Consider the following 26,319-nt stretch of genomic DNA (forward strand, 5'->3'; position numbering starts at 1 on the left):
ACACCCCTTCTTATATGTACAAAATCACCTCCCAACAAATGATACACAGCTGCTGGGTCAATACTCAGGGAACTCAGTACACTTTCCAGCTTTAAGGTGCTCCAGAGGCCGCTCTTAGCTGCTTTATAAAATTCCGGCTCACTGGTTGCTAACACTGGAAGAAAAGACCGATTTTGCCATTGTTTGCACAGCAAGTCTGAAATGTTCACAGCGAGATGACAGAATAAGTCTAAGACATAAGCAGAATAATTTTTCCAGGTAGACACACATAATGGACATTGTGCTATTCTGAAGCACTAAGCAACGGAATCAAAACAAAATAACATTTGTTAAACCTTCTTTTGCAAAAGGAATATTAAGACTGTTAGAAGGTGCAACAGCACCACCTATGGCTAAATACACCTTCCAGATTGCTGGGAAAGATGCAACACAAAAATTGCCTGTTGGATCAGAAAGAAGAATCAGATAATTATATCTTATGTAGCACATACTGCACTTTGCTTCGGGGAAGGGAGGTGTATTCAGTATTTAATCTGACATTGCTAATACTCCTGAATATAAACAAAAGACACAGGCTCATGGAAACTTCTTAGTAGAGGAAAGAATCCAGTCCAGCCACTTCATTTTACAGGAGGGGAGACTGAGATCTGGGATCTGTCCTCCTGGCAATCAGCAGCAAATCTCTCCTAGGCCTCATGTCTTGCACTGTAGCAAAAACCAACAGATCTGTACTAGGCCTATATTCATAAAAGTCACGTCTGTATTTTTCCAACAGTAATTAATCTAGGTATCTTGCAAAATACTTCTCAAAGAGCCAGGAAAGCATACAAGTGTATTGAAATTCAAAAACATTTATTTGCACATTAAAACAGCATGAGATTTATTCTATTAATAAAAGTGACATGTCAAATCAATGTTTTGATATTTTAAAACCTATTAAGAGTGCAGAAAAATAAATCAAAATTTTCTTTAATCACAAAAGAGAGAAGCTTATTCCCTGAAAATGATCAATGTAGATTTTTCTAAACTTAATGATTCTGGTCAGATTCCTACGAATTTAAATGTCTGAGTGGATGGTTACACGGCAACATGAATTCTGAGTTGTAACAACACACATTCTGTGTAAATAATATTCAAGGCCGTCTGCTTAAGGTGATTTAACTAGTCCCTGTCTCACTAGAATGATAAAGATTTCATTAAAACTTCATACTGCACACACACACACAAAACCCTGAATCCTTGTTACTTTAAGCCATATTCATATATTCATAAATATGCATATTGAATATGCATCAGAAACAAGCCACCCTCTTTAGTATTCAGAGTTGATCCTTCTAAACTATCTGTCCTTGTGACAGCATATTTTTACTAAGCAGCTCTTGGGTGCTTCATATACAAGGCGTCCACATCTCACAGTCAAACAAGGTAAAGGGCATCACTCAAATTTCACAAATGAGGAAATGTACTTAAGCCATGAAAACAACTTACATATTCATCATCAGGAAAGAAAAGATTAAAGATTTTACTTACAATATTCACTGACAAAACTTTCCTCCATACTAAGACTACATAGAAACAATTCAGTCTTTGTAAATTTTTCTGTCAATAAGCACCACTAGAGAAAAACAAGCAACATCATTAGAAATGGTTGGACTTTCAAAGTCCACTCCAATTTTGCAGTATAATCATTTTTAATGTTTTGATTTTAGTGTTACAGAGCACTAAAATAAAAAAAATATTAAGTTTTTAACTCATTGCCTGAGAAAGCAACATTTGTGAAAATGTACAATTTTAATTTATGCCACTCTGTCTAACATTCTCACTGGTGTCTCTCCTTTGAAGGCTTCATGAAGCTGAGATCGCTAAAATCGGTCATTTATGGACTCACAGGAGTTCGGGAAACCACTCAACTTGTGGCTGATCAGAGGAGCCATTGAGAATGCATCCTGTGCAGCCTGGGTTCCAGCCCTGAGCCTGCCAACGCCAGCTGCGTGAGATTTGGGACAAGCTGCCCCGTCTCTCAACCCCTCAGCTGCAGAAATGGAGACACTGATACCTACCCTTAAACACCTGCTGTGAATTAAAACATGAGGAAAGCATTTTAGCCTTAGGTAAGTGTCCATTCAGAGCAAGCTTGGTCATTATGATGATGAGGATTACTTTTAATAAGTTAAGGCAGACCAAAAATTAGAAATCACCATAAAGGAGAAACATTTTATGTCAATGAGCATTTCCTTTTGAATGGATTGCAGAATGTTCCATTGATTTTTTTAATAAATCAAATTTTGTCCACTAATTATAGATTTACAGGTTCATGGACAAGTCTCCAGAAAAAGAATTAGAGGTCACTAACCTCTGCATACAAAGAAAGTAAAGTTTAAAAAAAATCAGGGGGGAGATTATACCTCACTTGAGAGAGTATGTGCTCAGCATGCATGCGGCCCTCAGTTCAGACACCAGTAACTCCATTTAAAAACTTTTTTTTTAAGAAATGGAGAATTAACTCAAAAAGGTGGAGGAATGCAGAATTTTTTTAGAGAATCAACTCAGATTTAAGATGGGGAAAAAAATATCCATTTCTCACAGGAAATCTTGAGAACTATGTAAACCGGATCTGAGTTGTCTAATCTTTTAACATTATTCATGAATTCATATTACCAAGTCTTAAAACTGCCTGATAACCCACAGGGGTGATCCTGATCATAACAGCTGCCAACACGGATCGAGCTCCGGCTAGGACTGCTCTGTTCGGCCATCTCTGCCCCTGAGGCCTCACCAGGCTGGGAGCACTAAATTCGGTCATTCATGAGCATCACGTGTAAGTCCTCCCTTTGTGCTTCTCACTCCCCCCTCACCAGACCCTCTGAGGGAAGCACTGTTATCATCTTCCCCAACCGAAGATAAGGCCACTGAGGCACAGAGACTAAACCTGCTCCAGGTCACATCGGCAATAAAGGACGTCTATAATTCTGCTGTTCTATTATTGACAAAGGAATCTGACATATCAATTCAAGGGAGACTGTTAAATAATCAAGTCTGTCAGGTCTTCACCTCAAAGAGCAGATACTATAGATTCCTGACGTAGGATGAGGCTGCCGCCACATACTGACTCAGCTTGAAATTAATATCCAAGATGAAGCAGCGGATACATGTAAATATTCACGACTGTCAACTCCGCTCTCGGGTCTGGGCCCTTCACTGCCTGAACGGGGTTGAAATCCCCACCCGTGTCAGGGAGGGAAGCGCAGCTCTTCCGGGACTCACCCAGGATTCACGGGCTGTTTCCCACCCACAGGCTGTCCTCAACGATTAAAAAGCTCTCAAGAATTTTACACCATGCAAAACTAAAAGACGTTTCTGCAGATGGAGCACTTTCTCAGGCTTAAACCTTTTTTGCCTACACTCAGCATGTGGGAAAATAACACATGACTCTGCAAAGTCTCTGACCCTCACCACTCATAGGAGTAGAATGGCCTCAGCACAAGATGACTCTTCACGGATGAGAACAAAATAAAGCCGCCCCCAACCACAGGCACTCCCAGAGACAGCGCTCAGCAGTCTTCTGCACACTCACGGTTGTGCAGCCCTCACCACCATCTATTTCCAGAACACTTCATCATCCTAGAAGAACACCCCTGCCACTAGCAATCACTCCCCAACCCCTTGCAACCATCACCTGCCCTCTGCCTCTGCATGTGCCTATTCTGGGCATTTCAGATCACTGAATTCAACAATATGTGGCCGTTTGTGTCTGGTTCCTTTCACTTAACGTGCTGTTATCAAGGCTCGTCCAGGTTGAAGTGGTATCAGCATCTCTCTTTTTTTTTTTTTGAAAGTGTTAAAGTTTATTAGAAGGTGGTAAGTACTATCAAAAAGAGTAGAGAGGAGCATAAGTGATTGGGTTTCAAAGGGAAAAGTGCGGGTTGAGCAGTCAGTGTGGACTTCCCAGAGCAGGTGGCCTTTTTCATATTCCCCTATATTTATTTTTTCTTTTTTATTCACTTTTACGTCTGAATAATGTTCCACAACATGGAGATACTACATTCTGTTCATCCATTCAGCAGCTATGTATGGACGAGCTCCAGACGAATGAGTGTAAGAGGTGACTAGGCAGGGATGGCATTTAAGCAAAGGGCAAGATGTGCTTTCAAAAAAAAAAAAAAAGCCAACAAACAGAGGCACAAAGAAATTCAGCGCGTTTCTGAGAAAGTGCATGCTTGCTTCACGATGACTGCCGTGCAGGGCTGGGGGGGGGAGTGACAGGAGACACAATGAGGGAGTAACCTGAGAATATTCCCCATGCAAGCAGCTCAGCCAATTCTCCTCCCCCATCCTGTATTTTAGAGCCATTTTTGATAGGTTTTCTATTTCAAGTAACAGTACTTAGTTACACATCTGATCATCTGCATCAGATCACCTTACCTCCAAGCCACAGAAAGTCATTCACTGACTGGAGCAGCTCCAAGACATGAAGGTGATGGACCAGGGAGTCCTGCAGCATCCCGGCCTGCAGGCACAAACCCCCACATGTTCCATGGTGATGTCCGGAAAGTAAAATGCATGGAAATATCTCACTGCTTGTGCACGATATCTGCCCCCAAATTGCCCCAAAATCATGCTGGCAAAGCACTACTGAGCCCTCTCACTACAAAAAAAAAAAAAAAGAGAGAGAGAGAGAACAGAAAAGAAAAGAATAATGCTAAGAAGGCAAAATTAGGGTCTTCCATTCAAAACCAGCAACCATCACTGCCAGTAACTCAGCTGGAATGGTCCTGACTTCAAAAACCACTGCGCAGTTACATTGCAAACGTGATAGACATATATGTATTCCACGTAGATGATATTACAGTAGGATTTTTCTTTTCGAAATTTCCAGTTGCAACATTAACACAAGAAAGATTATGTTTCAGCTTTAAAAAAATCAATTATTTTCCACTTTCTTAATTTTGAACCTATTATTATTTTATAAAGGGTGCTATGCTGCAAATTATAAACCAACTATTTGGCTTCTGCCAACAAGACCTTTATGACTTCACTATTTCAGAGCAAGATTCAATGATGCTTTGAGAAGTGGGTCCTGGGGCGCTCACTAACAGCTCTTTAAATACTGACAAGAATGTGCTATTTAAGTAATGCAAAGGCTCTAACTCTACATTAACTCAGAAACCAAAGAAACTACACCAAAGCCTTACTTTATCATTTTTAAATTTTGCTATTCTTTTGAATATTAAATTTCTTAAAAGATAAGATTTATTTTGAGAAACACAGCAGCTGTATTAAATTTCCTCTCACCAAGAAAGCAATCTTTATCAAGAATAAATACCCCTACAGAAATCCAAAAGACGGGAAGTTTCTAGCTAAGTGAACATGCAGATCTCAACACAAGACTAAATCCTATCAGATCTCACTCGAACGAGCTCAACAATGTCCTGTGCTACCCTGAAACTTAGCTCTTCTCTTCCAAATGTTGGCTGAGCTAAGATCATCACACAATGCAGGGAAGAAGAGAAAAGTCCACCTGGTTGCATCTGTTTTCTTCCAGCCACAAGGTGCCGCTAGGGGGTCCCCGTTAATAAGCTCTCCCCATGAGGAAATCCGGCATTCACACTGCCCCTGCCGTCCCCAAGCAGCCCCGACGCCCCTCTCCCACTGGTGGCCCACCAGCCTGTCAATGGTCTTCTAATGACCCTCCCAGTTGGTGGCACTCTCCCCCTCTTCCCTGCTTCACACACACACACACAACACACACACACACACACACACACACACACACACACACACACACACACACACGGAGCCAGGACAGCCTTCCCAAAGCACAAATTTGATTACATCACCCCCACTTCAAACCCTTCAGAGGCTCCCTGGTAGAGTTCTAGCCCCACCCCCGACGCTGCTCGCCCAGCCTCACCTCAGTACCCAGGTCCCCAGTGACCTCATGCGCCCCCTGACCTGCTGCTACTTCCCACTTGCCTCCAAGCCCATTTTGACTGTTTGTCAAGGGAGACTTCCTTCCCTCGAACCTCTACACTTTGGGTTAGGTGCCCCTGCTGTGTTCCTAGAACATTCTACGCTAAGACAACTTCTGACAATGCTAAACTCTCAAGAAGCAATACATTTTGCTAACTACTGTGAGTCCACCCTCTCTCCCCTGGACACTCAGAATTGCATGTGTTATGAATAAATGAATGAAGGGGTGGGTCTCAAAGGGACGGGCAGAGCTGCTCTCGCCCACCCCGACCACTTCTTTCTGTAGAACATCAGAAGCAAAACCAGGAGTACCTCTCCTGAGGGTCACTTTCTGCTGACACCCTTCACTGCCTCTTCTGTGTCAGTTCTAGTAAAAAACCAAGCTCCTCCAAAGCCCTCCATCCCTAGGCCCACTCCAGTGTCCTCCCAAGCAGGGGCACCCTCCACCCTGGACCACACAGTGCACTCTCCCCGAGTCCCCACCCCACAAGCCTCCAGGCCTCTACCCGGGCTGCTCCTGCAACCTGAGTCACCCTCTTGATTCCTTCTCCTGGCTGACTCTTACTCTGTCCTCATAACTGAATGTAGAGCACATTTCTTCAAGGAAGCCCTCTCTGATGATGTCCTTTAGCTCTTGGCTGGGCTCCCTCTACAGCAGGACTGCTTGGCGACCAACTGGTGTTTGTCCACCTGCTCCTCTGAGACCATGACCTCTTGGAGGCCACGTGGGAAAAAGGAGTGAGACGATAAGAGGGGTGGGAAGAGCAAAAAGCAAAATCACAGCCCAAGTCCCAGATTCAAGGATTCTGTCTCAGAAGAAAAGAATAAAATGTTTAATACGTATGTCATTTGGCTATGAGTTTTGTGGCTCATGGAAAGCAAGAGGTTGGTGTTCTAGTCTAAAATCCAAGTTACATGCAAAGAAATGTACATATTCATATCCAAAGGAAACCAGAGCTGCTCAACAACAGTTTGCAGTTAAAATCAAAGGAACTTTGATAAAGGCAATCTCTCTCTCTCTCTCTCTTTGTTTTTTTTTTTTTTTTGTATCATATAGTTGTAGAAGTATTTGTATAACTAAGTGATGGCTACAGCCTATGATTCTGCACTGGAGTGTTTGGGGCAGAGGAAGCCCAGATTACATGCACTGTGTAAATGCAATCACACCAACACACTGACAGGTGCCCTACTGGCTGAGCTGAAGTTCCAAAGCAGACAACCTTATGATGCAAGACAGCTCTCATTAGAAAGTAAGGAATGCAATGTTCTGTACTCAATTACATACGTTATATGGGCCATTAAGCGATAGTGCATCTTGTCTAATGAAACCCCAAAATAAATTGTTAACGTCGATTTTCTCCATCTGACCCTTATTTGCTAACTTTGGATATCAAACCCTCACTCCATACAGAAAGCTCAGACCTACGCTGCAGCAGGTTACATCCCGTGGAAGAAAGCCTATCAAGGAAGAACTGGAGAGTTTCCCTTCAGAAGCTGCTAAGTCTGGTTTTGCACCTGTACGTCATTTGCAACCACGTCATCGTCAAAAGAGTAAGACCTTACCTCTGTGGGGCGAAAAGCACTGCGGTGCTTCTGAACCATTAAAGAACACTGAGCTTTGGGAAAGAGTCCTGAGGCACTTAAATCGTACTTTTTGTGAAAGGCTCCAATACTGACCCAATTCACCAATCCAGGTACAACAGGGAGGTACCGGAATTAGTAGATAGAACATGCCCTTGAAGTCTGACAAGGCCCTGCTTGAATCCTGCTACAGCATTTACTAGACGCGAAATGGACCAATTCCTTAACCCCTCTGAGAAGGCTTCCCAATCTGCAAAAGTGGGCTGCCACCGCCCACCTGGGAGGCACGGATGTGAATGCAACACGCAAGTAGTGAGGCCGACTGCTACCTGACACGAGACCTGGCTAGTTTCCCTCTGCTGCCCTTCTCCCCCTTTAAACTTGCCCTGTTCCCACTGGTAAGGGTCAAGCCCCGGACCAGAATGCCCGATTCTTCTGTGTATCCCCGGATACATGTCTTACCCTTAGGAGGCCAGAAAAAGAACTATCTCCTCCAACGTCACTATCAATGTTCTTAAGAGTCTGGGTTTTTTAAACTCTATTTTGCAGGGAGACTATTCCAGAACTGTCCAACCACCATTCTCCACTTTGGCTCCTTCTCACCTCAAATCTTCTGACTGCTGGCATTTTGTTCGTGGGAAAGAGAGTCCGCTAGGTGGAGACTCCCTAGGCTTCTGTCCCTCCCTCACAGGTGAGTGTGACTACCTTCTCAACACTCCTCACTCCGACTCCATCTTCCGAGGAGGTTCCCCTCCTGGAACATGCAGCCTCTGCATCATCCCCAGACGCGCACGCGTGGCCACAACCCTCCATTCAGATTTCTTCCTGGGTGGCCCTGCCCACCCCCAAGACCCTTAAGGATAAATGCCATTGCTCTGAAAATCCCAAATGCCACTGAGTGACACACCAATGCTGCATGGTCTGGGCTTTCCTCCAACACAGGCACAGCCCTGACCCGCCTCAGCCTCAGTCTGCACCTCTCGAGATGAGCTCATCCACCTGCACGGCTGTGAACACCAGCTAAGAATGACGACTCCCAACGTGTATCTCTAGTCCGGCTCCTTCACTTGAGCCCCGGGGCCATAGAACCGAGTGCCTCTTTGAAGTCCTAACTTGGATGACAAATGGAATCTTAAAAATGCCTCATGTCCACCATTTACTCTAGAGTTCGATTCCTGGCAGGTACCTCCCAGGCTCCAGATTTTAGTAACAGACCCAGAACCCACCTAGGTGTTTGAGGTCACATTCAATTTCCCCTGTTCCTCCCCCCGGCCCTGCCCTGGAATCAGTCTTGTCATTTCTATTGCTTAGCCAGTCTCAAGTCTGGTTCTGCAAGGACCACGGATGGAACCCCACAAGCTGACAGCAAGGTGCAGTGCATCACAGTCCTCCGAAGAGAGCTCCCTGGAGGGGGAGGCATCTCCTGCCTCTGGTCACCTCAGAAGGCACTGGATTCTCACAAAGGAGGCCCAGGAGAAGGGACTCAAGGTTCTCTTGTGGTCTGAACTTTGAAGGTCCCGAAGTTTGGGGGAGTTCCTAGTTAGCAGACACACCTGCCAGTGAGCAGATGAGGATGGGGGAACCCAGGCAAGGCTGTTCTCACTCCGACCCCTGGGCTCTCGGGAGCCACGGGAAAGGCCTGTGTTCAGGGCACAGCCCAGCCTTCACAGATCCCAGCCTGCATTTGCCAACCCAGAGAACCTAGACTCCTACTTGCGATTCTTGTGATCTGTTCCCCCCCAGAATGTGATGGGCTCTTTCAGAACGTCTGGCCTGTCTCAAGCGAGACCAAGTCAGTGAAGGATGAAGTGTCCACAATTGGACCAGGGCATGAAAGGAGAAACAAAGTCTCATGGCCAGCATGACGGTGGTGGCCAAACCCTTCCCCCGGGTGAGATGAACCAGGGTGTGGGTGAGATTGCAAGGTCACTTCACAGCTGAATAGGGTGTTGGAGACTCACTACCGCAAACTAACGACACGGCCGTCAGTGGTGGACGTCAGCTGCAACAGACACGGAGTCAGCTATTTACTGCCATCATGGGTTAATAGTAAAGGCTGGTGCAGGGAGGACTGCATGGCTGCTGGAGCAAACCACAGACCCGGCTCTGAATGCCCACTGGCTGGAGCAGAGAGGAAGCTACAGTCCCCTTTAGCGGTCCCTGTGTCCACCAGATCCAAGTGAGCCAGCTACTTAGGAGAAGGCCATTTTGTTCTGATACTCAGAAAAACCAGCCTCGTAAAGGGAAAATAAGAGTGGCATGGAGTTTAGACCCGCTCCTGCCTCTCTATGAAGGCAAAGTTAAGTAAATGGCACCGGGAAGGTGAATGAAAAAACAAAAAACAAAAAACCGGTGACTGCTTCTTCCAACAGCATCCCCTGCAGCTGCTCACCCCCGAGACTGCCACTTTCTCACCAGTGACCGCCGGCCAGGAAGCTCCGTCACGCACGTCACACAGCGACAGCCCTGAGCCGCGTGCCAAGCACGTTTGTCTAAAAGCCAGAATAAAGGAAGATGCTGCAGATTTTGACATTCCAAGTTTAAATACTCCTTGAAAAAAATCCCTCAGCAGCCGCCTAAATCAATTCACATCTCACTTCTTCAAAACAATCAAACAAATTTAATAAGGGCGCATTTGTCACCAAACATAAGGAGGACCAAACTGGTTCCTCAAAGCAAGGATTTTAACAGGTATCAAACACCAGTGGGTGATGTGCTAACAAAGCAAAAATTCCAAAAATCTAGAAAATAAAAAAATGACTAGGATAATATATGGATCAAGGCAACTATTAAGTTTTTGATTTTTAAAGCTATGGGGACAGCACGGAGGACAATCTCGCTATTTCCAATGCAGGGTGTGCACAGTCCACTTTTCAGACGCAACAACATGCTCACAGGGCGGTACAAGATAGAAAGGGAAATAGAAAAAGGAAAAGAGGAACAGCGAAAATTAGAAACACATGAGAACAAAAATAACTGAGAGCAATTACAAGAATTTACGTGAGTTTGGTGAGGACAGGGACGAGGGGACGGTGAGACCCACCCTCACCTATTGTTCCAGGGAAGGCAGGGGCCTGAAGCGAGCGGCGCTGCCGGGGGACCCCAACGTGGTCAGCGCCCCAAACCTAAACTTCACCTAGATGCGTGTAAACAACTTTTGAGCTACAAAATGTGGTCGCATTTCAAGCTGGACAATTTTACTCACTCCCACCAAGAGTAACAGGAGAGAATTAAGCTCTGTTCCTGCACCAAAGCATTGTTTAAAAAAGTAATGACTGTGTAATAGTAAAAGCAACAATGGAGTAAAAGTGACTGGAGGAGAACTTACTTGACCCGAGCTCACAGGCCGCGTTATCTCACTGACGTTCAGATGCTGGCTGAGCCCTTACGGTACCAAAACAGACAGACCCACCAGGAGGGAGGATTAATGCGCTGCTGTATTTTGATGCCGGGAGCCATGCCTTTTACACAAGGTTCTGGGTAAACAATGGTGACAGTGTCAACCACTATGGGCTAAGCACACAACCAGCTACTCTGCCAAATACCAAGGACAGACTTCAAAAGGCAAAAACAAGCTGGCATTCTCTGGTGGGTCTGCAGACTCAGAGCCAAGCAGTTGCTGAGCAAACATGTCACCAGTGCCTCCTGTGACAAAAGAAGAGGCACTGGTCCGGGGGCTGGGGCAGGGCTCCAGGCTTCCACTGCTCACTCACCATTTTGTCCAGGGGGAGATGTTGGTCCCTGCTTACGTTGCACCGATGTACCGACATTGACTGACTCCTGGGGACTCAGCAGGAGGTGACAGGTGACGGGAATGGAGCCAGCCTGGGAGTGGCACGGTGCTGGCATCTGTGTCCTCAGCTTTGCCCAGGCCAATACATCTGCCAGCTCATCTACAAGAAGCAGAAGGGGAGAAAGCAGTGTAGATCACGGGGCCCTGTGAGAACAAGTCCTGGTCATGGCCACGACATGCCTCGCCCCTTCCTTAAGATATAGAGGTATGTCCGGGGAGGAAGTGAAAATTCATCCAGAGCCCGCCAGGCACCACAAGCAGGTGGGACTCGGGTCCCCTGTGCCTATCACTCACAGGACTGGTCTGGACTTTCTTTTTATCAATTCTCTGGCATCTTCTCCTCTAACTTACCAACAACCAGAAAGTAGAATCTGATTTTAGACTCACAGAGAATCGCAGAAAACCTCCTCCACTTCAGGCCCGGCAGCACGTGCCAGGCCCTCCGACCGTCACCTGTGGGACCGCCATGAGCCCTCTCCAGACTCAAGGCCCGAGGCCGTAGGTCGGGGGGGCACAGATTCCCACACTCTCCCCAGCAAAGGGGGACCACCTCTCGGCAAAGGCATCTCACCTTCTTCTGCCCAAGGGACATCTCGATAGATACACAGGGAAACAGAGCAGAATGTGGGGGGGTAGGCAGCCCAGAAGAGCTCGTCTGCACTTCCAAGGCAAAGTGGGTCCGTTGACCTAATCACAGGGACAAAGTGAGGACGAATCTTTCCCTGCTGAGCCCCATGCTCCGTGACATGCCTTTCCCTGCGTAAGGAGCTCATTTGGAAGCCCCTGGCAGTGTTTCTGTTGTCCTAAATTGGCATGGTGGTTGTCAGGCAGAGAGAGAGGGCCTGAGCCGTGCAGGTGCTGGACCTGGGAGGCAGGAGATACTGGCTCCACTCCCAGCTCAACCAGCACCTCATTCTGCGGGTCAGGATTCAGCATGACATCTATAAGCAAAGGAATGAGACTGTCCCAGGACATGCTGTCCAACAGGAATGAAATGACAGCCATGTAAAGAAAGTTTCCCAGTTGCCACATTTAAAAATGTAACCCCCCCAAAAAAAACCCTAGAAACTGATTTTAAGAACATATCTTACTTATTCTACAGTATGTAAAATACTATCATTTTGACATGTAATCAATAAAGAAAGAAACAACATAGTTTACATTCTTTTTACTAGACAAGTCTCAGCGTCTGATGTGCATTTGACCTACAGCACATCTCAGCTCAGAGCAGCCTCCTCCCCAGCTCTCCTAGCATCAGTGGCTTTGGCTACTCTATTGGACAGCAACTGCAGGGGTCACACCAGGGGAATTGGCTGAAAAGCGGGAGTAAGTGTCCATAATAACCCTAAAAGAATCTCTCTGAAACAAATGCGGATTCACTTTTAAACGTCTGAAAACCGGCGGGTTTCACCTCCCTCACGCCTTGGCTACAAGACAGCCCTCCTCCTTGCTGATCCCTTTCTGGATGTAGGGAAGCAACCCTTCACACAGCCAGGGTGTCCGGGCATCCAGGTAGAATTTCCTGCTCTCTGTGTCCAATCCCACAAAGTCCTCCTTCTCAAACAGGATGTAGAGAAGTAGGATCTTATCCCCAGTCTTGTCGGATGCACAGTCCAGCCACTTGGACTTGAGCATGATGAAGAGAGACTCAGTGAAGTCCTCGATCCTCTTCTCCACCACCCTGCAGTCCTCGTAAATTGAAGGCCACGTCGGTGCGCGGCTGCTCGGCCACCTCCCCATGCAGCACAAAGACAAAGAGCCGAGAGTCATAGAGCGTGGTGCCATACAGCTCCTCTGCACGTGGAGCTTCTCTAAGGTCTTGGCCAAGAGGCAGTCGGTAATGATGACAAGGCCCACGACCTTGCGGTGGGTCTGGAAGTCGCTCCACCCATTCTCGGGCGCATAGTGGTGACTCTAGTGGATACAGAGTGCCCACTGCGAGCCGCAAGGGATGATCTGCCTCACCAAGGAGATTCGCTTATAGATGCAAAAGAAATTCTCCTCTGAGATGATCCCCACGGGTTGGACCACCACGGGGAGAGTCTGGTGGTCCTAAGCACACTGCACGTAGTCAGGGATGTTCATGTTGCAGGCCCTGACGAGAGGGAAGAGGAGACCGAGGTACATACTGTGCTGCGGGCTGCGGGCCTCACTGGGTTGCGGTGACCTGGTGTGTACCAGTCAGAAGGCAGGGGAAGCCCAAGCAAAGCCGTGGGTACAGTTTGTCCTCAGCGTCTGCACATGGCTACCGCAGCTCGGATCACATTACGCAGCTTTGGTCTAGGCTTCCGCCCTCTGCAGAAAAGGGTCATTTCTTGTTTTCTGTTTCCAAGCACCTAGCCAGGCCCTGATGCAAAGTCAATGCTCAAAACTGCTGAATAAAGGAATGAATAAAGGAACTGCTTCCACACCCCTCAGCAGGATATAATGCAAAGAAACACAGTAGGATCAAAAGACCTGGATTTCAACTCCAATTTATTTGAACTCCTAAGCTGCAGAATACTTGATAAGAAAACTTGCTTTGGGGAGGAGAGTACAGTTCAGTGGTAGAACACATGCTTAGCATGTATGAGGTCCTGGGTTGAATCCTCAGTACCTCATTTTAAAAAAAATGAAACAAATAAATTAACCTATTTACCCCCATCAAAAAATATTTTTTGAATTCCAAATTCAAGAAAAAATAAACACCTTGCAATTGACACAACGTTGTAAACATGAGTATACTTCAATTAAAAAAAAATCCTTGCCTTACAAGAATATATCTGGATTATGGTACTTTACAAATGTAAAATGCCTAGGTTACCACCTGCATAAAAAGAAGGAAATGTACAAATTTACTATCCCTCATTTATCAGCTATATTTCCTTTGGGGGGTTTATAACCTCTCAGAGCTAATTTTCTCAGATTAAAAAAAGAAGGAAACATTACCGGATTCTCCATAGTGCTGAAGAATCAGATAAACCTATGATAACATCTGACCCACAGAGTTTACTCAATATATGCTTGTTGAATGAATGAATAAACAAGCAAAGTGAATGCTGCTCCCTGCCACAGAGCATCATGTTGGTACTGCCTGGAAATTCCAAGCCCACGTTTCACCCGACACTACACTAACCATGGGTGACCTGGGCAGGCCTGTGTTCTCCTCTTAACCCCAGTTTAATCATGAATAGAAATGAGGGCAATAACACAAACCTCAAAGGGTTAGAGAGTCATTACTGAATTGTATCCCATCTTTGCAAGATGGAACCTTTAAAGAAATTTGGGCAAAAAGTCCGTAGGCCCTCTCCATATTATCTCTTACAACTACATGGGAATCTACATTATCTCAAAATTAAAAAGTCTAATTTATTAAAGAGGCTATTGAGGTTAAACGTGCTCACTGTCTCAAATAAGGAACACACAGTACAAATAGGTCAATGCCCAGCCCATGAGATACACTCAGTAAACATTCCCACTGAGCCCACTGGTCCCTCCAACTTCAGAGCACGATGATGTGTCCTCATGGCCAGAGGCCCCTGCACCTGAAACTAACAAAGCTAATGGTCCCCACTTTCAAGAACCCCTGCCACCACCGTAGGACTAATTTTGTACTTGTAATTTTTTTCTTTATATTAAATAGAAAAACGTAATTGCATAGCCTTCAGGCCACCAAAACCTGACTACAGAGATCATGATGGCAGCCCTTCTTCGTGAAACAATAAAATGAAAAGCCATTTCCACAAGATCTCTGTGTAAATCTACTAGGGAACTTCATCCTGGACTGAAAGGAAGAGGACTGAGGAGGAGGGGGCAATATGCGGCACACAGACCCATGGGCCACCTGTCCCAAGATGGAGTTTAGACCCAACACTCACCCTCAAGGAACTTCAGAATAGACACAAGACAGAGTGCTGTGGACAAGATTTTTTTTTTTTTTAAAGAAATCCCTTATTACCTCGCAGAATTTGTTTCTACTGAGAAACAAATTTCTTATGTGTATAATGTTTCACAAAACACTTAAATTATTATCACCCCAACTTGACGCATTAAGAAACTGAGGGAGAGAGGTTTATCACATTGTGCAAGATTAGAGAGAGGCAAAAAAAAAAAAAAAAGATGAGAGAGAGGCCACGTCGGACACCGTATTTAAACCCAAGCCCCTGTTCCAGTGCTCACACTAGAAAGTGGGATATACTGCCCCTTTCCTGCCCTCTCCCTGCAATAAATCTCTGAAGACTCTTTTGTGTGCCACCTGGAATCACAATCACTTCAATTTTCCACAAAGAGCTATGTCACATTTTGGATGTGTCAAAATCTATATGTTGAATGGGAGGAGAGATTTGTATTTTCTGTTTCTCAAAGGAAACATGGCTTAAAAGAAACTGAAAAGCACTTTTCTAGTCTAAGTCTTCATTGTGCAGAGAAGGAAACGGAGGCCCAGAAGAGATGAGGAAAAGGCCTTATTAACAAATATTGCCTCAGCGCAGCACCAAGCCAGCCTTGGGCACTTCTGGGGGAGGATCTGGAAGGCCCAGGAGAATGAGTCTTAGAAAACGGAAAGAGAAGAAGCATACAAGGCCCCGTCTCTACACCATCATACCATGAAGTTCCACCAAATTACCCAGTATGTGTGCAGCCAACATTAACGTGGGATAAACAGGTTATAGAAACCTGGAAGTCTCAACCATAGTGGAAATTCCAACATTTACTTTGTTTTTTTTCCCAGTTCAAGCATCAGCTCAGTGGGCACTCTGTACCAAGCACTACACGAGGCCTGGGGTTCTCCCAAATACACAACTCTTATATCACGTGAGCAAACCACACACAGGCCCACCAGAAGGAAAATGCCCACAGATAAGGTGGAATTACTGAAACTGAAAGCAGCCAACCAGCATATATTACTAGCAAAAACGGTGCTGCTAGAAATAGACTCATGGACATAGAAAGCAAACTGTGGTTAGCAGGCAGGAAAAGGGGGATTAACAGATACACGTTAATAAATATAAAATAAATGACAAGGACCTACTATATAGCACAGGGAACTATATTCAATTTCTTGTAATGAGTTGTACTAAAAACAAACTAAAAGATATATAGATACATATGCATATGTTTATAACTGAATCTCTGCTGTACATCTGAAACTAACATTCTAAATTGACTACACTTCAATAAAAAATAATTTTAAAAAATAAGTAAAAATAAAAGCAACGCCATTTAGAAAAAATAAAAGAATACTCTGATCCCCTTAGCTGTAGGTGCTGGAGAATTCTGGTTACAAACACCAAGTCCACTGGATCACTCCAGCACTGGCTGTCACTCTTTCTGACCATCAGAGAGTCACTTGGCTTCATTGAGTTTATTTTCTCTTCTGTGAAAGGCTTCAGTTTGCAACTAACGATGTATAGAATCTCATCATTCACAAACCCAACAATTAATGAGGACTTCCCATGGGCCAGGCTCTGGAAATATGAAAATATAGGGTCCGAGATATATTCATGGGTAGAAGAAATTTATGCCATAAAGACATTAATTCTTCTTGCTTTGATAGACTGATTCAATACAATACTGTTTAGATTTCCTACCAGAGTTTTTATGGGTAACAAGATAATTTATGGTCAGGAACAACCAAGAATCTTCTTTAGAACCAGCACTGGGAAGGGGTGGATAGGTCAATCATTTCCACTGGTCTTTCTGAAGTGATGAAAACGTTCTGGAATATTAATGGTTGCACCACAGTGAATATGCTAAAGCTGCTGAATTGTAGCATTTAAGTGGGTGGACTTCATGGTGTGTGAACAATATCACAATAAAGACGTTAAATGAATAAATATTTCTTGACAATTATTATTCCCTCTATACAACTAGTCTGCCCCACAATTTAAGAAGAACCAAAAAACCAAAACAAACCAAATTTTGCCAGGAGCTCTTTAGGACTGCAATGTCCCTGAGTCTCCAACGCCTCTGGTGGTGCTGTTCCTGTTAACACACCCTAGCTGGGCTGGGCTAGTTAGGGACTGTAACTATCTTTTTAAGATCGACGGTCACACGTTTCACCCTGGGAGAGGGAAAGATGGAGGATGTCGCAGCCTCATGCCTTCAGCTCATTTTTAATTGAACCAAGCCTTGCTTTCAACACTGTAATCCCTATCACTATAAAAACAGTGACATCATCAAGCACCGCCATCATAACACGTGAAAGTGTTCAAGGTACTTACCTGGGGCAGAAACACTGAGGGAGGAGACGGAAACTCCCTCAGGACTGACGCTCCCTTTTCCCGACTCCACCAGCAGAAGCTGGGGTTCACAGCCGGAGGCTCTCAGCCCGGGGAGTAGCGCCCACAACACTGAGCTGGCCCCCAGGGAGAGGGGAAGGGAGACGAGGGCAGCCCCGGGGTCGCGGGGCAGGGAAAGCCGGGGGGAACGCGGGCAGTAGCCCCGCTCGGAGGCCAGCCACAGCCCCAGCCGCCCGCCCCCATCCGTGTCCGCAGACCCCGCCCGCCCGGGACACAGCCCGCCCAGGGGCGGGGACGGGCCGGCGGCCGAGGAGAGGCAGCCCGGGAGGAGAGGACTCGCGGGCGGGAGAGGGGAAAGGGATTACAGCCGCGGACTCAGGGGAGCCCGGCTGGGGCGAGAGGCGGCAGGTGCACACCTGGCCCTGGACAGCTGTGGCCGTGTCGCCGGGGCAGGAGAAAAAGTCCTACCAGGCGAAAGAGCTGAGCAGAATTTGGGGCCGATCCCATGCTCTGAGCTGGAGCTTCCAACCCTCGTTCCAGCTGGCACCAACTGCGCATGCGCAGGAGGGCCAGCGATCCTCTCTGGGTTCTGCGAGAGAAGGTGGGGAAGCGAGGGACGGAGAAGATGGGAGGAGGAGGGGAGAAGGGGAAAAGTGGGGGGAGAGACATGGACAGGAGGAGCAGAGAGAAGGCAGGGATCTGGAGGTTGGAGGAGAGTAGCAGAGATGGAGAGAAATAGTTTTAACGATGGGGGCATCCTGAAGGAGGCAGCAGTTCTGCCTCTGCACACTTCTCTAACCCTTCAAGGCCCGCAGCTCATATTTTACCTCCCTGGTCCAGCCCTCCACCCAAGGCCTCTGCAGGACCCCTACGGGGATCACACCCGTTGCCCCAAAGTGGAGCTGGGTTTCCTTTTGCTCTGGGAACCAAGCACCCGCAGGTGTTGTTGCTCAGAACTACCTTGAAAAGTGTACCTATTCCCCTTTTACACGCTGGGACACAGGCAGGCAAGATCTCTGCTTTACCTCCACTGTCCCAGGTGTTGTACTGGCGGGGAGCGGGAGGTACAAGATCAGATCCCAAAAGGAGCATACTGCCTGAGTTTTGGTGCATAGTCCCCATCCTTCCTGAGTAAACCACACCCCACCCTCGGGGAACCATCAAGGGCACACAGTATGTCCCTGGGTGTGGGATAGCTGCCCTCAATTCCAGTGCCCAGCTTGCTAGGAAGATAGGAGTGTTACTGAGTCTAAATTCATTCTCCTTAGTGCAGGACAGGCCAGTAAGTTGGGAGACCAGGTGTTGGGGCATGGAATAGCAACTTTCTGTAGACCTAGATGGCAAACTAATGTCCTGGAAAATCATCTCCCCAAGTCAGAATTCAGGCTCCTTTCCTACGAGCTTGGTTTTTGCAATCTTCTTGATATAGGAATTCTTTGTTGTTAGAATCCTTTGTTCTTGCAGCTATCTGCCTGGGTCAGATCCCTGTAAACCACCAACAAAACAAACGTTATTTTCTATTATGTAAATTCTTATCTTTATATGAATGGAAAAGTGTTAAATATCCTTAAAGGTCAGAGCCTTCAAAATAGGCTCTTCTGTATATTTTAGGCTCTAGGCAACATTGTTTTACAAGCAAGATGAAGCCTAGGAGACAGAGCACAGTGTTAAAGTCAAAGGAACAGATCTATTATGGAGTCAGATTTGTTCTTTTCTATTACCAGGGCAGAAGACACTTGAGGATTTAAATCCCTTTAAGTTAAAAATAAGTAATACTTTAAAGGAATTTACATACATAGGTCGGAATGTGCATAGCATATCTGGAAAACACACAAAGGATTGTAAACAGTGTCATCTCCAGGGAGGGCTGAAAGAAGAGAGGATGAGGGAAAACTTCTTTCACTTGTGTAATTTTGTGCTCTGTTTGAATTTATTTAACCACATGCATGTATTTCTTTTTCAGTTAAAAAATGTGTAATGGAGCAAAGGATTAGCAAGCTCAGCAAATACAGCAGCCATGGAATCACTGAGTTATCAATTTTGATTTAAGCCAGGAAGCAATTATTGACTCTCTCCTATGTGCCCAGTGCTGTTTTAAGACTTCTTTTACTTTTTTTTTATAAAATAATAAAGTGCTATTCCTCACCCCTGCCCATGGCTGGTGGAAAACCAACTGAGTTTTTATTGAGTTGTTTTCCAAGAAGTAGAGATCAGTTATAAACAGAACACATCTTCAGGGCAAAAAAGGCGGAGTGGTTTACCAGCAGGCCAGATAGCTTTGAAGGTTTTTCAACAGAGGCACACAGAGGCTGAGAGAGAAAGCCTCCAGGACCCTACGAAAAGCTGCCCAAACTGCCTTCTCCATGGCACTACTGAAATAGGAAAGAAAAAATCTGACTCCATATTAGATCTGTTCCTTTGACTTTAACCCTGTGCCCTGTTTCCTAGGCTTAGTCTTGTTGGTTCTGCACCTTTTGTAAAACAATGTTGCCTAGAGCCTGAAATATACAGGAGAACCTATTCTCAAGGCTCTGACTTTGAAGGATATTAACACTTTCTATTCACATAAAGATAACAAGTTACAGAATAGAAAACAACATTTGTTTGTTGGAGGTTTACACGGATGTGACCCAGGTGAAGAGCTGCAAGAACAAAGGATTCTAACAACAAAGAATTCATACACCAAGTTTGCAACAACCAAGCATTCCCACTTCCCATTTTTAATATAAGAAGAGCCTGAAATCTGACTTGGGGTGATGGTTCCCCAGGACATTATTCTACCATTTCTCAGCTGGCTTTCCAAATTAAAGTCGCTATTTCTTGCCCCAAAACCTGGTCTCCTGATTTATTGGCCTGTAATGCACGAGCAGAACAAGCCTGGACTCGGAAACACAGACATTGAAAGTACCCATTTGGTATATTAAATGACCTGTTTCTTCTCACCTTCCTGACGTTTTATTCTCTTGACCACTCCTGCTATGTTTATGAAAAACCTGTCATGTGGACACATTTCCACCTCTAGCCACTACCCTTCCAGGTAAGAACTGATGCCAAGAAGGCAATGGAAGTTGCTAGAAGGTATTACCTGGACAAAATAGAGCAGAAGTGGGTTCTGGCTGATGTTCAGGAGCAGGCTGGAACACCTGACAAGATGTTATAAGTACAGAGAGACAGCTGGGCACCAAAGGAGAAGCTTCTAAACTTCCATGAGGGACTTGTTGGATAGGAAGGGAAAGTCCCAGACTATAGCTAGGATCCCACCACGAGCTTCCTGGGCGAGTCTGGGCAAGTAATTTAAAATCTCTAGGCCCATGCTGTCCAACATGGGAGCCACCAGCAGCATGCAGTAGTATGAAGTTATTCTGTAGCCAGACAGAATTATAAAAAGACATTTTATTGCAAAGGCCCAGCAGGTATAATATTTAAAAACGTTATTGGTTATCTTGACCTAACGAGTTATTTTTGTATGTGTAGGTTTCTGTGGTTTGTAAGGCCGGTGACTAATGATTCCGTTACAGTGAAGTATTTTGAAATTATAAGTTACTAGACACAGTATCCTCATATCACAGTTGAAAAAACTGATCCACATAAGCAAGATGATCTGACTTATTAGTTATGAGCAGGGGCTCTTGGGCCAGCCTGCCTGAGTATAAATTCTCACTCTGCCTCCAGGGGGTTCTGTGTGAATCTTGGACAAATTATTGTTGTTTTTGTTGTCGTTGTTATTATTTGTGCCTCTTTTTCCTTACCTTTTAAGTAGCGAGGAATATGTGGACTCTATCTCCTACTGTGTTGGCAGGATTAAATGAGTAAACGTCTGTGCTGCCCACTTCCCTGGGTTTCAGCATTCTCCAGGCAATCAGTGCCAAACTCAGAGGCATTCTCCACTGTCTTCGTCAGTCTGGGATGCTGTAACAAATTACCGTGGGTCGGGTGGCTTAAACAACCAGCATATTCCTTATGGTTTGGAGGCTGAGACTTTCAAGGTCAATGTATCCTTGAGAGGATTGCCAGCTCGAAGATGGCTGTCTTCCCAATATCTTCATATCCCAGAGAGCAGAGAGAAGCAAGCACTCTGGGGGCTTGTATAAGAACACTAATCCCATTCATGAGGGCTCTACTCTCATGACCTCATTTTATCCTACAAATCACCTCCCAAAGGCCCCACCTCGCAATACCATCACCCTGGGAGATGGGGTTTCGACATACGGATTTTGAGGGGATGCAAACATTCAGTACACACATCGGCTAAGTCTCCCCAACATGCAGTCATCAAACCTGTAGCTAATATCAAAGTAATATTTATATCTCTCTGCCCATTTCCATTCCTACATCCACTATCACTGAAGCCCTGTTACATTTTATTCCTTATTTTTCTTGTAGAGATTTAATTGATTCCTCTAACTCCAATGCTCCCCTCGCTCCAGTCTGCTTAACAGCCCTGCCAGGTAAGTCTTCCTTAAAACACCTTCCCATTTCACCTGGTTGTTTTTTAGGTGTAAATGTCAGAATCCTCTCCACACCCCATCCTATACCTTTAATCTGTTACAATACGGCTCACTATGTTATTTTCCTCTTACCAATGTAAGAAATTTCCATAAGCTTAAGAGCTTAAACCAGCACAGATTTATCAGCTTATGGCTGTGGAGGTCAGAGATCCAACACAGTCCTCACTGTGCTAAATTCAAGGTAGCAGCAGGTTTCCTTCCTTCTAGAGGGTCTAGAAGAGAATGTTTCCTTGTTGTTGTTTTTTTTTTTCCAGTTTCCAGAGGTAACCCACCTTCCTTAGCTTGTGCCCCACGACTTCCTCCATTTTCATGGTCAGCAGCCTTTCTGAACATTGCTCTATGGCTACACCTCCCTCTGAATTTAAACTCAGCTGGGAAATGTCCTCCATTTTAAGGACCCCTGTGAATACATTCGGCCCACCTGGACAATCCAGGCTACTCACCCTATTGTCTCATCTCAGGATCCCCTTGTCCCATCCAATTCAGGCATTTTGGATGTGGCTGAGACACTCACCTGTGTAACATTTCCTCTCATGAGCATTTTATGGTTCAAGGCACTTATGAATGACTTTTTCTTTTTCTTCCTTAGCCTTTCTGCATTCAGTATGTCTGGTGGATTATATGAATCCTTTTTATTTGTTCTCCTGCACTAATCTTTAATAATATATCATGGGTTTAAAACGCTAACTGATAGACAATTTAGAAGACAGAAATCCTCTAAGATTTTTGTCCTAAAATATCTGTCATGCATTTTGCCATGTACAGTAACATGTCACAGGTGGCTACCCTGTGGCCGGGGAGGGACATGATTCTGCCATCACACTCCCCTCATTTTCACCAATGTGCTGATCACCTAACCAAGGCTCTATGCTCCCCGCTTCACTCACTTCCTCCTCCTTTCCATTGACTACCCTGTTCCCATCACTTCCTTCATTCAGCACATCAGGATTTCATGACCACATTCTTCTCTAAATGGAAAGGGTATCTTGAATCTAATGTCTGACAACTCTTCTTACTGTATATGCACACACTGACCTGCACAGAACCCCGTCCAGCTCTTTATTTTCCTAGAATCTCCCAGAGGAATCAGTTCCATGATGATGGTAATGATGATGATGATATTGACAATGATGACAGGGACCTCTCAAGGATTCTGATAAAGAGGGAATCAATAAAGGGAGGGAATCATTGCAAAATTGCCCCAGAGACAGGCTTAAAAGTAAATAACTTCTATAGTGTTTAATGAAATTGCCTAATATTTAACTATTTTTAAAAATTTATATCGCTGAATTTAAAATTTTAACGGGAATTCTCATTCACCAGTAACCAAGATTCAACTCTAGGACCAAAGTCTAAAGATTTTGATCTTCTAACAAATTGTCCACTAGCCTTTTAAACACGTGACCCTTTTAAAAAGCTTAGTGCTGGGCTGAAAATAAGCAGGATTCATATAATCTCACCAGACACAGTGAATGTGGAAAGACTAAGGAAGAAAAACAAAAAGCCCTTCATAACGTCTTGAACTTCACGTTGCTCACAGGAGAAAATGTTTGCCAAGTTGAGTGTCACATCAACATGACGCCTGAGTGGGATGGGGAAGCTGATCTTCCTCATCAGACATTTATCCTGATTTGTTAGATGCCAACACAGTTTCCTCATTTGATTTGCTTCTAACAAGTATGGAAGAATTTACGTTCTACCAAAAGCAGTCTAAACATTTTCCCCTGCTGTCAGGTCTCTGGACTGAATGTCTCCACAAGAAGGACATGAATATGCTTCATAGGGAATTCTTCCTGAGAAGCAACAGGATTTTCGAGGGCAGAACTGCAGGCCCCCCATGGAGGGCTGGAGGAGGGCTACAGGGGGCACTGGATAAACAGCAGGAGTGGGTTCAGATACTACCACTCAGGTCGCCAAAGACAGCATTGCTATCTCTGAGGATATGACATTCTCCCAAAAGTTCCATGAGTGAAGGTACCTGTGAACACTAAGCAGGTTGTTAAGAAACAGCAGCACATAATTTGCGTCACAACTCAATTACAGTATGTTTTGATATTTGGAAAATAATTAGCCCATTGTCCTTTGAAACTGCAGCAGTAGCAATAGAAATAAAAAAGGCTGAGCCGTCTTGTAGACAACAATCAATAAACAATTCTAAATCTGCAGGATTCCTTGACGATATGCAAGCAATGAGCTAGATGTATCTTGCAGATACTTCTTACTGCAGGGCGCTCTCCTGCAAAGCATAGAACTAGTTTTCTCAGCAGACAGAGGGAACCAAGTCAAGATTCCAAATCTTGAGAGATTTACTATATGGCAGGAAAGATCACACAATTACATCCAGCTAAATATGAATAAATGTAATCAAATATTATCAAATGTGATTGGAGCACAGATGAAACAGAAATTCCTTTCACCTGGATCTAGAGAGACTTCTTCAGAAAATGTGGCTTTGGAGATGGCCAAAGATATGGGTTGAATTTTGGCAGAACAGGATGTAAGGAATTTTAAAACTGATTCTAAAATTCATATAAAAATACAAAGGATCCCAAATATCCAAAACAATTTTGAACAAGTAAAACAAAGTTGGAAGACTTGCACTATCTGATTTTCAGCTTTTTTTTTTTTAAACTACAGTAATCAGAATGTATGGTGTTGGTGTAAAACAGGAAAATAGAATAATGGAGCAGAATAGAATGTTCAGAACTAAACCAACACTTATATTGACAATTGATTCTCAAAAAGGATGTAGTGGAGAAAGGATCTTTTCAACAAGTGGTGCTGGAAGAATTAGAGAGTGATATGCAAAAAAAAAAAAATGAACTTTGATCCACACCTCAGAAAATATACAAAAATTATCTCACAATGGATCATAGATCTTAATAGGAAATCTAAAACTACAAAACAGCTAGGAGAAAAAGCATAGGCTTAAGCTTTATGACCTTGGGTTTGGCAAATATTTCTTTGCTATGACACCAAAAGTATAATCTATTTTAAAAAGAAACTGATAGAGTGAACTTTATCAAAATGAAGACTCTTCAAAGCTGTTCTAAACCCTGCTAAGCAAATGAAAAGACAAGCTATAGACAGAAGCTATTTGCAGATCATATATCTGATAAAGGTCTCTCTTTGTATCTGATCCAGAATAAAGAGGTCTCAAAACTCAATAATAATGCAAACACCTGAATGAATAAATGAGGCCAGAAAACACACTTCAGTAAAGATATCCAGATGGATAATAAGCATATGAAAAGATGCTGATTAAAGATGCCATTAGTCATTAGAGAAATGCTTTTAAAAACCACAGTGAGATACTAGTACACATACATACAAGAATGAATACGATTAGAAAGACCGACCTTACAAATTGCTGGTAAGGAAGTAGAGCAAGCAGAGCTGATACACACCACAATGAATTTACAATAGTACAACCATTTTGGAACAGTCTTTAACAGTTTCTTTAAAAAAGGTAAATACCTATCTACCATATAACCCAGATATTCCTCATCTGGTGCTTTAGAAAAGAAATAATATGTCCATATAAAGACTTGTAACCAAATATTCACTGCAATTTTATTTATAATAGCTCAAGTTGTAAATAACCCATGCATCCATCAAGAAGTAAATGGAGAAACAAATGATGGTCTATCCAAACACTGCTCACAACAAACTCTTCAGTAAAAACTCAGCACAAAACAATACTCTGCTATAAGAAAAATAAGCTATTAATACAGCAACACAGATGACTCTCAAAATAATTACACTGAATGAAACAAGTCAGACAACATAGAGTAGATACTGCATTAATCCATTCATACAACGATGTTGAAAATGCAGACCAATATGTTGTGATGGAAAGCAGATCAATGGTTTCCAGGGGAAGAGATGGGGAGGGAGGGAGGGACAACAAATGGCAGGAGAGAAGCTTTGTGGGTGATGGGTATGTTCACTCTCTTGAATGTGGTCATGGTTTCTTGGGGATATACTTATGTCAAAACGTATTAGCTGTACACTTTATACGTGTGAAAATTACTTTGCCAAGTATACCTCAAAGCTGTTTTAAGAAAAAAGGCACTTCAGTCCTGATCCACCTCAGCGCCTGATTGGAGCGACATGATCAGTCCCTCACCCTGTTTGCCTAACAGGAAGGTAGAAAACCTCTCACGGAAAATAACATATGGAATTTTCATTTGCAATGTCTGCCATGTAATAAAGAATTTCAAGACATGCAACATGTCAAGACTATATA

The 26,319-nt window shown here is 44.3% G+C and overlaps 1 long non-coding RNA gene across 1 annotated transcript; it reads right to left on the reverse strand.

Moving 5' to 3' along the window:
• Window positions 1–11,131: 11,131 nt before the first annotated feature.
• LOC135320483 (uncharacterized) lies at window positions 11,132–22,120 on the reverse strand. The gene is made up of 4 exons (XR_010379624.1): window positions 21,312–22,120; window positions 18,031–18,261; window positions 11,301–11,444; window positions 11,132–11,196 (listed from the first exon to the last, which is right to left on the reverse strand). It is a non-coding gene; the product is annotated as an uncharacterized LOC135320483 (long non-coding RNA).
• Window positions 22,121–26,319: the final 4,199 nt, after the last annotated feature.

This window comes from Camelus dromedarius, unplaced genomic scaffold (assembly GCF_036321535.1).
Source record: "Camelus dromedarius isolate mCamDro1 unplaced genomic scaffold, mCamDro1.pat HAP1_SCAFFOLD_117, whole genome shotgun sequence".
NCBI classification, from domain to species: domain Eukaryota; kingdom Metazoa; phylum Chordata; class Mammalia; order Artiodactyla; family Camelidae; genus Camelus; species Camelus dromedarius.